The sequence below is a fragment of the Nicotiana tabacum genome, chromosome 23, assembly GCF_000715075.1.
Source record: "Nicotiana tabacum cultivar K326 chromosome 23, ASM71507v2, whole genome shotgun sequence".
NCBI classification, from domain to species: Eukaryota; Viridiplantae; Streptophyta; class Magnoliopsida; order Solanales; family Solanaceae; genus Nicotiana; species Nicotiana tabacum.
In genome coordinates this window covers 70,902,192-70,915,776 of record NC_134102.1, presented here as the reverse complement: position 1 = coordinate 70,915,776, position 13,585 = coordinate 70,902,192, and the positions used below count along the sequence as shown (strand labels likewise).

The 13,585-nt window shown below is 38.9% G+C and overlaps 1 pseudogene; it reads right to left on the bottom strand.

Annotated features, from left to right (window-relative positions):
- Window positions 1-7,184: 7,184 nt before the first annotated feature.
- Window positions 7,185-8,395, bottom strand: LOC107796805 (butanoate--CoA ligase AAE1-like; annotated as a pseudogene).
- Between the last annotated feature and the right edge of the window lie 5,190 nt (window positions 8,396-13,585).

The window sequence follows — 13,585 nt, the reverse complement described above, 5'->3', positions numbered from 1 at the left end:
GCTATTTGGTGTTCCGTTCTCCTTCTGAGACCGATCCCTTTATCGGCGAAGGTGAGGATATTGATTTTTCTTCCTCGACGGAGAACATTTTCTTTGCGGCCGGTTGTTCTCCGTACACTGTTTTGACACCTCTCGATGTTGGGAATTTGAGGACCTGGTATAGGGTCAAAGGTACAACTCTCATATTGTGTATCCATGGCCTTCCGAAAAGGGCGTTGTATCTCATATCACCTTCAATCACGTGCAACTTTGTTTCCTGGATGGTTCCGGCCACATTTATTATTAGGATTATCTCGCCTTTGGTGGTTTCACATGCTATATTGAATCCGTTTAGAACCAGAGTTGCGGGTACGATCTGGTCCTGCAGGTCGAGCTGTTCTACGACCTTCAATCTGATGATGTTGGCCGAGCTACCTGGATCAATTAACTCACGCTTAATTTTAGTTTTATTCATGAGTACGGATATTACGAGTGCATCATTATGAGGTTGGATGACTCCTTCTGCATCTTCATCCTCATAGGACAAAGTCCCCATGGGTGCGTAATCTTGAGTCCAAGATCGCTTTTCCCTCACAATCGATGTTTTAGTGCGTTTAAGCACCGGTCCCTGAGGGGTATCGACGCCGCCGATGATCATGTGAATGACGTGCTGCGGTTTTTCTTGCTCATTTTGCTTGTCGAAATCCTTGTTTTTAAAATGGTTCTTCGCTCTATCACTCAAAAATTCCCGAAGATGCCCTTTGTTAAATAAGCGGTCTACTTCCTCTCTTAGTTGCCTGCAATCTTCTATTCTGTGGCCATGGGTGCCATGATATTCGCACATTAGATTGGGATTCCTTTGGGCAGGATCGGTCTGCATGGGTCGAGGCCATTTAGTGTCTTTGATGCGTCCGATAGCTGACACGATGGCGGATGCACCAACGCTGAAGTTATATTCTGATAATCGAGGTGCTTCTATAGGATCGGCATATTTATCAAAGACGCTCTTGCTTATAAGTCCTCGAGAATTTTGCCCTCGATCAATCCTTCAATTGTTCCGAACTGTATTGCGTGCTGAACCGTTGTTTATCCGATCTGCGACGTACGGTTGATATCGGTCTTTGTTCGACCTTTGTTCTTTGTCGATCTCCCTTTGGTTTTTAGTAGCTGTCCTGTTCTGATGCACGGGTCCATACGGGGCTCCCAACGAATTATCCTCGACCCTAATTTTCGATTGATATCGGTTGTATATATCTGCCCAAGTTCTTACTGGATACTCGATCAAATTTTATTTCAGCCGACGTGATGTTGTCGAACTTAGCTCATTCAACCCTTGGGTGAAGGCTTGTACAACCCAGTCGTCTGTGACCGGTGGCAATTCCATGCGTTCCATTTGAAATCGGGATACGAATTCCCTCAGCGTTTCATTTCTCTTTTGCTTTACTTTGAAGAGGTCTGACTTCCTTGTTGCAACCTTTATGGCACCAGCATGTGCCTTTACGAACGAATCTGCTAACATGGTAAAAGAATCGATGGAATTTGGTGGTAAATTGTGATACCAGATCATTGCTCCCTTCGAGAGGGTCTCCCCGAACCTTTTCAACAACACAGATTCGTTCTCATTGTCCTCCAAATAGTTACCTTTGATGGCACATGTGTATGAGGTGACATATTCATTAGGATCGGTCGTACCGTTATATTTGGGAATTTCGGGCATACGAAATTTTTTGGGGATTGATTTTGATGCCGCACTCGAGGGAAAAGGCTTTTGTATGAATTGTTTTGAATCAAGCCTTTTTATCATTTGTGGAGCCCCCGGGATTTGATCGACCTTGCCATTGTATGTTTCCACTCTCTTGTTGTTGGTTTCGACTCGTTTTGTGAGTTCCTCGAGCAATTTAGTAATTTCGGGAGTGGTCCCCGATTCTTGCTCGTTTGATTTCACTATGGCGGGCTCCATTCTAGGGGTGATTTCTCGAAGCGGATTGGAATCCGGCCTGCTTTGTATATGTGTTTGGTTCTGTAACCGAGCTATCACTACTTGTTGGGTTTGTAGCATCTCGAAGATGATACGCAAGCTGGTTATTGCCCCCGCATTATGGGTGTCTCGGGCTACGGATCGAGTACCGCCATGAATGCTTCTTTTCGGTTCGGAACGCTGATTCGCCTCCGGAGCTATTTGTGAATTGACATTCAATGGTACTTCGGCTCGAATTTTGGGTACTTCGATTCAAGCCTCAGTGCCTTCGTCAAGTGGCCTTCCAGCCCCGGGTGCCAAGTTGTTGGTTTCATCTTGAAGGCCGATTTCGTGGTCGATAGGTAAAGCCATTACTGATTTGAATTTGTAAGTTGGTGTGTACTGTAGATTTATACCAAACAATCACTGTTATCTTTAGCCCCACGGTAGGCGCCAAACTGTTTACCCAAAAAATCGAATAATATTAAATTTATGTATGGCTCTAAGGATACGTAATACTCTTTGATATAAAGATAACAATACAAGTATTTTCATTATGAGAATGACAATGATGAACATAAAGAATGAATAAGATCCAGTAAAACAAGCACAAGGAGATATCTTTGTATATGAGAAAAGATTTTTTTTATCCAATCTTTTCCTGTGTTCAGTCTGTCCATAGCTTACAAGGATTCCCCCTTTTATAGTAGAGGGTCATTACAAAAAATAATAAAATAAAGCATATAGTGGAGGACTCATGATGATTTGTTTCTTCCTCAATTCCCGCCAAGATTCTCTCTCTTGGTGCAGTTGCAACGGCTCTTGTCTGTGAGCTCGATACTGGCTCGAACTCGTTACCGGGTCGAGCCCTTCAGTCTTGGCTCGAGTTCGACCTTCGGGATGGGCGTCGCGCATTTCCGACCTCGAAGCAGTGCCTTGCGGATCGATTCGGTCACGGGCTCGATAAGGTTATCGAGCCGATGCCTCGAGCAACCTTCGGACTCGAGGCTTGTTAGTACTGACTTCGGAGCTCCCTCCCAAAATCTCACTCCGACTTCTTACCACTTGAATTCAATCGAACGTAGGAAGGTCGAAATCTATTTCGACCGTATACAACGTAATAATAAAAATGTCCGCCGTTAGCATTGTCTTTTTTCATTATTTTTGTTCGGAATTGTCCTACCATTTTTAGTTGTATATTACGAGAATAAATCTCAGCCACAGTAAACATGGGTGGACAAATGACAATAATCAGTAATGGTATTGAATATTACTGGATAGAATTACACTGGAGCGATCCTCTCCCATATATACATTGTATTACATATTTGCACAAAATTAAAATCGAATAAGTAAAAAATAGCATGTATCTATTAAACTTTACTTGTTCATTTTTGTAGGTTTAAATTTCAACCAATCATCTTCACATAGGAATATCGTCTATAAGGTAGTATTAGGTGAGATATACTTCGTTACATGGTTGTATCAAACAAAATCAAAGCAAGAAAAAACTCGCATGTATCTAATTAATTTTTTATCTTTGTAGGTTCAAATGTTATCCAGTCATTTTTACTTTGACGAACAAGTTACAATACGACGATCTACATTGATCATTCACAAGACATACACGTGCAATACATCACAAGCAAGTTTACATAAATTGTATACTACATCGCTCGGCAGGTATACACGTGCAACGCACGTGCCGAGAAACTAGTTATATTAAAAGTAGGATGCCCTTAAGTCAAAAGTTAAATTATCAAAATACCCTTTTAAATAATTTAAATACTTTACATATGAAAAATTTACACAAAAGTGCTAAATTTACTTGAAAAGATGTGATCCTTCATATTAGTATCTAATGTTCAAACTGTTTTCTAACTAACATGTGCCTATTGTTTAAATAATTAGTTTACAGTATATCCTAATAAGTTAATTAATTAAATAGTGTCAATTAGTGTCTATTTGATAAAAGCCACCTGTTTGGAACAATAGCCACCCTTTCAAGAACCAAACTTTAGAACAAACCGCTTCAGAAGCAAAATTATATTATTTCTTGATGCCATGAATTTTCAGTACGGTGTATATAATTTATATAAGTATTATTTTGTAATATATATAAGTATTATTTAATAATAGTATTGTTTTCTCGAAAAATGAAGAGAGTTGAATTTGTACGTAGTTCTAAGGATATGTGGTATAACTTGACACAAATCGTAAGAGTAAAATGGAAATATCGAATATTGATTGCAAAGAATGAAAAAATAAGCGAAATTGGAAAGAAAATGATTTGTGGATTAAGCAAGATGAATCAATTTATGAAGTTTAAAAGGATAACTCTTCAATATAGGAAAATATGATATCTCAGTTACAATGTATGCCAAAACTTTCTTCCCCCTTTTAAAGGAATATAACCATCCCTTTTATAGTGAGGGAACCCTACTTTAGATATAATTAAAAATATATAGTGGGGAATCCATGATAAATCATCTTTTCCCTAATTCCCGTCGAAATTCTCTCTCTTAGTGCGGCGGCTCTTGTCTGTGAGCTCGACCCTGATTGGACTCGGTATCGGTCGATATTGGACGGCGTCCAGCTTTAGAGTTCTGTGCGGGTTCGAGGTCGATGTTGACTTGGGGTCCGGAAATGACTTGGGCTCGGTATTGGTTGGCCTCTGGCCCTTAAGCTTGATTCAATCACATCTCATCATAGTTCGATTTGGTCCCGAGCTCAATAATGTCTTCGAGCTCCTGTACTTGAAATCTGAAGCTCGTTTGTGCCATCTTCGAAATTTATAAAATCATGTATTACATAACTTACGCATGTGGCGAGAAACTAGTTAGTCATCTGTATGATTCTCATCAATGATCACTTTCATAAAAAATTGAAAAGCTTGAATTGGTTGAAACAAATTCTCCCCTTAAAAAGTTGTTTAAATTCCCTGCTCCCTGCTTCACCGAAGGAGCAGTTTTTTTCCCCAAACCATAGGATTCCAAAACCAAAAATTGTTTTTCTCTTTTTCCTGTTTTTTGCATGAAAGTACTGAAGCCCCGAGTAGTCTCATGTGGAGGCTCAGCAGCGCTGTCAGATGGAGTCAGCCGCGTCATATTTCTCTTTTAAATTTCTGTTTCTTCGGGATGTATCGGGTCAAGCAGACAAAAATACTGAATGTATATAGTTGTTGCTTGCCTGAAAAAAAAGGTTAGATGCCTCATCTTGTAATTGAATAGGCAATAGATAGAAACCAAAAACAGTTCGCCTAATTCCTCCCTACTCTCGCTACAGTGGAGGCTCCTTCCCCCTCGTCCAGTCTTCCAGCCTCATTTTTTTGAGTGAAGCAGAAGCAGACCCGATATATGCAAATGGAGGGCACTGTTAAATGCTCAGCAAACTACGTGCCATTGAGTCCCATAAGCTTCTTGCAAAGATCAGCAATGGTGGATAGGGACAAGCTTCATGGAAATGTCAGGTTTACTTGGAGAGAGACCCGTCAAAAGGTGTCTCCGACTTGCTTCTGCCCTCACTCACCTCAGCATTTCTCGTGGTGATGTTGTATGTTCTTCTCTCCTGCCATGCACTTATCAATTTCTTATATAATTTGGTACTATTACTGTCAATTACTATTCTTACCGCTTTAAGTTGCAATATCCTTTTTTTTATGTCAGCTTGTGCTCCCCTTGATTATTTCATAGGTTACATGTTAATTCCATGTAAAGGATAATTCTGCCCACCAAAACTTAGACAGATGTGAAGAAATCACATAGTATTTTTTTTACCTCCGTTGGAATTTGAACCTGGTACCTCATGGTTCTTCTTACTTCATCGACCACCCTTGATGCTTAAGTTGCAACTTTTGATCGAGGCAAATGACTTTTATGTGATGTTTTGCTGAATTAATTACCATACACTTATAATTTTATCTTTTTACTGTTAGTATAATTCAACTGTGATAGTGTCCCGAGGGGGATCCAAGATTTTAACTTGATGGGTTCTATGTTTACAGTTTTTAGCACTGAACTCATTGTAGTTTAACCATTATGTTTTAAATGTAATGTGTTGAATTTTTGTGGGTTTTCGCGTACAAATTTGATACCGAAGTATTGGATGCGCCCTGACTTTGTTCCAAGTTATCCACTCATTTTAATATGGAAAATTATCCTGACGTGATGGTATAAAAGAATCTTTATATAGTCGGTGCATATATTTGCACCTTTTTGCTCTATGATGGTGGATCAGACAATTAAAGTGTTACTCTCTCTTCATATCTGGAATTTGTTAGTAGTGTCCGTTTATTAGAGAAAGAAGCCTCTCGTCAGATCAAGTTGAGTATTGGTGACTTTGGCTGCATTAGGTGGATACAGGCTTTCTTTTATAGAGTATTATTTTTGGTGCACGCTGAATCGACATGTTTTTGAGAAAGAAAAAATAATTTTTTGAGAGAATAATCTCCCCTAAACATGATTCTCGTAAACACTACATTGTGGAGGTTGTTGTTGTTGTTGTGAGAAGATAAAACATATGAAAGAAAACTCTTTTTGTCCCTTCCTTCAAGAAAGAGAGTCTTAATATATTAGAAATTGATGGCAAAATCCTAACAAGTACGTCGCGAGCCAATTGCTTACGTGGCAACACGTTCTAATTTGGCGCCTTAGTTTATGTTATGTCTCTCGCTAGAATGACATTATATGAAAGGAGAAGAAACAACTTTTCAAGGAGAATTTGTTTTGGCTAATTCAACGTTTTAATTTTATATGGTTAGTGATCATTAGTGGGAGTCATCTGTCCATATTTTTAGTTAAGTAAGATTTTGGTATAAACTCACCCATTGTTTTTTGCATCTGAGGGTACGCACTTGATTGAGTCAAAATCCTTCACGTCTACTTCCTCCAAGCCAAGATGGTTCACTCTTTGACGAGCATGAATCTTAGCTTGCTCATCAGGTGAAAGGGAGTTCCACTCAGGTTTTCAAGCACAAATAGTTGCTGGACTATATCCGTTAATTACTACTTTAATTGAAATTGAGCTCTTTCATCTTGAGGAGGAGGTGGTGCACCACTTGTCATCACGTTTACTGTCCTCGGGAATCGTCTTCGGACACTTGGTGGTGCATTTATGGGAATGGTCTTTGGACACTTGGTGGTGCATTTAATATCATCGATGAGAATCATACATCTATATGACTAATTAAGTAAGATTTTTGTTTAACCAACTTTTTTGGAATCCTGTCACATTTCTTACTTCAGAAAAATTAACACAAGAAACAAGGGAATAAGTATTTCAGCACAATAATGAAAGTGTGTTTCACTAAGCAAGCCCCATTTCAACACCAAAGTATATTATAGTTTGCTAGCTTTCGAAACACTTCCCATAGCTTTGGCTCTCTGTCTCAGGACAAATTTTTGAGTCTTTCCTGTTGAAGTTTTTGGCAAATCCTCGAAAATTACTGCCTTAGGAGCCATGTAATGTGGTAGACGATCACGACAATGCTTGATAATCTCATTAGCACTGGCATTGCATCCATCCTTCAGTTTAACAAATGCGCAAGGTGTCTCACCCCAGTGATCATCTGGTCTTCCCACTACAGCAGCTTCAAGAACATCTGGATGGCTAAATATTACAGACTCCACTTCGATTGTACTAATGTTTTCTCCACCAGAGATTATGGTGTCCTTTGAACGACCCTTTAATTCTATGTAACCATCAGGGTGCTTCACTGCCAAGTCCCCACTTCGAAACCAGCCCCCTCTAAAAGCATCTTCTGTGGCTTTGACATCCTTTAAGTAACCGTTCATTACAGTGTTTCCTCGAATCATCACCTCACCCATTGTTTTTGCATCTGAGGGTACACTCTTCATTGATTCGGGATCCTTCACGTCTACTTCCTCCATTCCAAGATGGTTCACTCTTGACGAGCCTGGATCTTAGCCTGCTCATCAGGTGATAGAAAGTTCCATTCAGGTTTCCAAGCGCAAACAGTTGCTGGACCATAGGTTTCCGTTAGACCATATCCGTGAATAACATTGAAATTGAGCTCCTTCATCTTGAGTAGCACTTGAGGAGGAGGTGGTGCACCGCCTGTCATCACGTTTATTGTCCTTGGAAGTGGTCTTTGAACACTTTGTGGTGCATTTATTATCATGTTCAAAACCGTAGGTGCGCCAGCCATGTGATTCACTTGGTGCTGAACTATGCTGTCGAAAATCCCTTCTGCAGTGACATTTCTAAGGCAAATGTTTGTGCCACCCTGTGCTGCCAAAGCCCAAGTAAGACACCATCCATTGCAATGAAACATGGGAAGAGCCCACTAGAACAGTAGAATTACAAAGTTTTCACCGATATTATAGTAAAATCACATTAGAGTAATTGAACTTCACTTGAATAATTAATTTTCTTTTAGAAACAAGTATTGATATCTGGATTATTTACCTTTAAATATCCATTAGGAAATGTATGTGGCATCAAGTTAAATGCACAACTTATATTAGTGTTTACCCGTAAAATGGTACAGTTGAATTTGTAACATGGTTTATAGACACGTGAATTAAATTGATCCAAGAATATAAAGTAACAATGAAAAAAAATAAATTAATTAAGAATACTTGAAGAAAATACAAGACTAGCTTTGAATTGAGCTTCTCTAGTAGCAAGAACAATATCTAGAACAAAGTACTTGGCAAAATAATGTTAAGAGAGTAAGAGAATAAGTTTAGCGTTTTTTCATACAAGTATTTCGTGCACTTACAATGAGTACAAATTACTCAATTTATAGTTCTATTAAGGGAGACAAGATCCCCAAATCAAGCTCCTTTTTAATGTGAATAAAGGTCCCTCTTAATAGTTGCATAACAGTTGAGTGTACTAAGATTCTTTATAACGGCTGCTTGTCACGCCCCGGCCTCGAGGAGCGGGACCGGCGCTCAACCGAGATGTCCCAATCAAGAAAGCCTACTTGATGCCTACTACCCAACCTTGCCCTTGAATAATTTAAGAATAAATGACAAGATATAGACAAAGAGAGGATAAAAGGATACAACATCATATTTCATTACATAAAGGAGCTTCATTGATAATTACCAAAAGATTACAACTGGAAGCTAATGACCAAAATAGCATTTTAAAGTTCCCATCAAACTAACACAACCCACATTACGTCTACGGAGCCTCTAAGTAAACAAGAGAGTAATATGGAATTTGCCGTTGACAAGGCCCCGGATATACCTCAAAATATAATGGACAGGCATCAAAATGACACAAGGCCTCGATATGAAGTATGGCTAACCAAATCAGCTGAAAAGAGGGTATGCTGCTATCATTGATCAATGCCGCCTGCTAAGGAACCACCTCTATCCATTAAAGATGCAGCGCTCCCAACAAACGGGATGTTAGTACATATGAAATAGTACTAGTATGTAAAGCTAATACCCTCTCATGGAACAGAGAGGAGAGAAATATGGAAAAAGTAAGAAACTCAATAATATTTAAATGATAAGTTAAACAAAGTAAACCTTCAAGTAAGCATTAATATTTTAAGTTGGGAGATCTTTGATATCGACACACTACCGTGCACATGGCATGGAGTCCGATCTCCGTCCGATCGGCTAGGCCGTCTCACCCCAATGTATGCGGGTTTTAAATATAAACACAATACCGCCATTGGCGCGACATAGTGTCCGATCTCCGCCCGATCGGCTAGGTCATCTCAGCATAATGTCGTGTGTGTCGATATAGTCTTTGCTAGATATCCATTCATCCCAATCAAGGGGAATAATCTCAACATATCATAACAGGAATTTATCCCTCACTCAACTCCTACACCAACACGTGTAGTTTCGGGCTTAGGCCTATACAACCCACCCTTCCCCAGTGATCTAACAATTCTCCCAAAAATATTTCTATATAGAAGAAATATATACATCATAGCCTTTTATAAAATCTTTCATTTCATTGGCACTCTTAGTCAAATATATAAATTCTCATTCTTGACATGATGGCCGCATTCACATTTCATACTTTTATTTCTTTACTTGTCATGGATTATCATAAAATATTAAAGACATATAAAAAATTAAGAAAATAATAGCTCCAACTCATGAGTATGTAAGAGCTTAGAACACATTGAAAATATTTACGAGGAAGAGCATAGTGATTTCAATGGAATCATGAATTGAGTTCATAATTAGTTGATAAATCAATCATACTTGGATTATTTTCCAAGGGAGAGCATGATATAATAAGAGCAATTGAGACATGACTTGAGTAACTATACATTTAATACATCAAACATTTGTGATGATTTAGCACAATAAGGATAGGAACTCGGACAAACCGTGCATGGAATTCATAAGGAGATCATGGAAATCCAATTCTATGGAGGGAGTTTAGCCAATATACCTCGATTCAACTTCCCTTAGAATCACTATGATATTCCACTACTCTTAGCAATTCAATATACATTAACATAGTTCAATTTAACCATTATTAGGAGGAATCTAATGATATAGGTTTTTTAAGCATTTCGTCAAATACCTAATATGTGAATTTGACTACAAGGTTCGAGAATAGATTTCCTTTTCCCTCAACCGATTCCCAAGCAAATAATCAGCCTACAATAGTCCTACAACCCCCAACAACCTTCATTGGCATATGCATACCCATCCATTTACTTCCAACCCACAAGAATCACATCATCCATTCCACATACACCCAAATTTCAAAATTAAGGGCTTATAGCGTCCAATCACCATCTCATAAGCCCCAATATGAAAATCATACTCATAAGTTCACTATAAAGCATTGCATGTGAGCTAGGGGATAAAATTTTACCTCTTTAGTAGAAGACCTTGTTAGTTTACCCTCTTGAATCCCCTAGTTTTGAATAAGAATTGAAGTGTAGAAGTGTCAGAGCTTCCCATTCTCTCTCTAGCTTTCTCCCCCTCTCTCTAAATTTTCAGATTCTCCCTTCAAAATGACCCCCCTTAAGTCTTTTTATTAAAATAGGGTCAGGTAAATTTTTTTCAAAAATTTAACCCTCTGAGTAAGGTCTGCGATCGCGAATAGGACAGAGAAATAAGTATGTGGATCGCGAAATGGTCCTCCAAATGTGGACTGGGTCTGGTCAGGTCAACGACTGATCCCCGTTCGACGAAACATTTCTGCTGTCTCACATTGGGTCACGAAGTCTTCCTTCAAAAATTCTCATATTGATTATGCGACAGATACGCAGTCCGCAAAACGAATCTGCGATCGCACATTGGACCGCAAAATGACCCTAAAATATTGAGTTGCTTCTGACTTATTCCGCGATGATTCTGCGGTCAGCGGAATAGATCCGCGATTGTATAATGGACCGCAGAATTTCCATTTTCTACAAAAATTATTCTACTAACTCCATGATGCATTACAAGTCCAAAAATTCATATCGCGGTCCTCCCAACGCATTAGCTTACCTTGACACCATGACACCTTAAATCCTTGGTAACTTTTAGGGGCCCATACACTGCTCCTTTAGTGTTGTGTTTTTCAACCGGTAATAGGCTTTCAAATTCTTCTCTCTGGTCTTGATGTCACTCGGGTTTATACAACATCAGTCACATACTTGGATTCAGCATCAGTTATTTGCTGGCTCGTCTGCTACGTGTCCTTACTTCTATGTGTTCACTTAATGAACATCCACCTGTCGTCTACTAATTTTATCATATATAGATAGTCTCCCTACTTTTTGGTGACTCAACTTGAAGTGACCGGGAAGTAGATAAGACCCCTTTTCTTTGCGAGAAAATACTTGAGCGATTTCTGACATTTGAAAGGACGCACATCTCTTTGCATTTAATGAACCGAACATGTGTTTCCCTGTGATTCGACAAGTATTTTTGCCATTTACCTAGGTAATGATGGCCTTGCATTCTGCCACCTATAAACTGTCACAACCCATATTCATGTATATTAGATCACGCCATAAGTTAGTTGACGTAAATCCGAGAAGAGATAATCTTTGAGATGATAAGAAGTTTATCATATTGGTCTTAAATGATACAAGGTGTATAAGAGTGGTTGACAACTATTAGAAGTTAAACAAATCAAGGATGTTATAACCCGTATTTTCGGGTATAACTAGAGGTGCTTAATATTCTTAGGAGGTTGTGTTTTAAGGTTGTTGTCCTAAGTGAAGGTTAGTTTTGAAGATTGGCAAAGGAAGCTCAGGCATGAACCAGGTCCATCCCTTGTGTGCATAGACATGGGCAGATTCGAGTATGTGGGATGCACGTGAAGGAGATAAGCTTAACTTGGTCTAATTAATATCTCCTGATCGAAAAGGGTTGCTGTTGCGACCAAACACACTCACGCAAGTATACGCGGTCGTCAAGTAATAAAGTGACTAAAAGTCGGATGTCGAACCCACGAGGACTTATGATTAACTATTAACTAAATTAGACTATCCCAATTATCTAAACAAGAATTAAATCTAAAAATATTTTATTCTAAACTAATTAAATAAGAAAAATATAAATAATAAACTTTGAACAGAGAAAGAGCAGATTTTAATGATATCAATGTAATGAAAATGATCTAGGGTTATGGGCTATCTAACAATCCTATTGTATTCTTCAATTGAATTGACCGACTAATTTATCTAGCTTATTGGTTGACAGGGTTAATGCTCATAAGAATCTGTCGAGTTCTTACTCGCCTATTCAAGCTAACCTAACGCCTATATGTCTATGGAGTTAGAATCAACAAGAACGCATTTATAATTCCTGTAAATCAACCAAGCAAGGCAATTAGGTATATGTCTATCCTAACTACGAATCCGTTCCCCGATGCCCGAGTTCAAGAACTTGCCCTACTCAATCCTATATGCAATATAGAATTCTCACTTTCGAGTTCAATTCTAGATTCGTAGATAGTATTCAATTGGTGATCAAGCAATTAAATAATTAAGCGCAAGATTAAATAAATAAACTAATATGATAAATCAAGAAGTCAAAATCAATATCCGAATAACAATAGTCATGAAAGAACCACAACCCTAGAACGTGAAGTTTAGCTCCATATAGACATGGTAGCCAAACAACAAATCATATAAAGAAACATAAAGATTACTAAGTTTGGTGGGAGAAAGATGAAACTTGATGAATTCCGGCCTCCACAGCTTTGTCGTGGCTTTTTCCCCCTTCCCAATATGTTAGATGCTCTAAAAGAGGCGTTTTTGGCTTATATATTGCGTACCAAAGTCGTGGGCCAAAGTTCTCCTATTTCTAATCCAAATCAGCTTCAGGGATTGATGCTAGGGTGGATGCGTCGCATCCACCTCGTCCTCCACTTCTCAGCTTCGCATGCTAGGGTGGATGCGACGCATCCACCCTTCTCTTCTACTTCCCAGTCTCGGATGCTATGGTGGACGCTATGGGCCGACTTCACTGCTAAGGGTGCACGAAAGATGTAGTTTTTCTAGGTTGGATGCGACGCATCCAACCCTTCTTCCTCTGGCTAGACCACCTTTTCTTCATATTTTGCACTCCAAACACCTTAAATCGTCACACATAACTTAATTAGTCATAAAACCAATAATTAAACCATGTTGGGAATTTTAAAGATCAAATAACATCAAGAAGTGGTTAAAACATGGGTAAAGTAACATCAACACATATC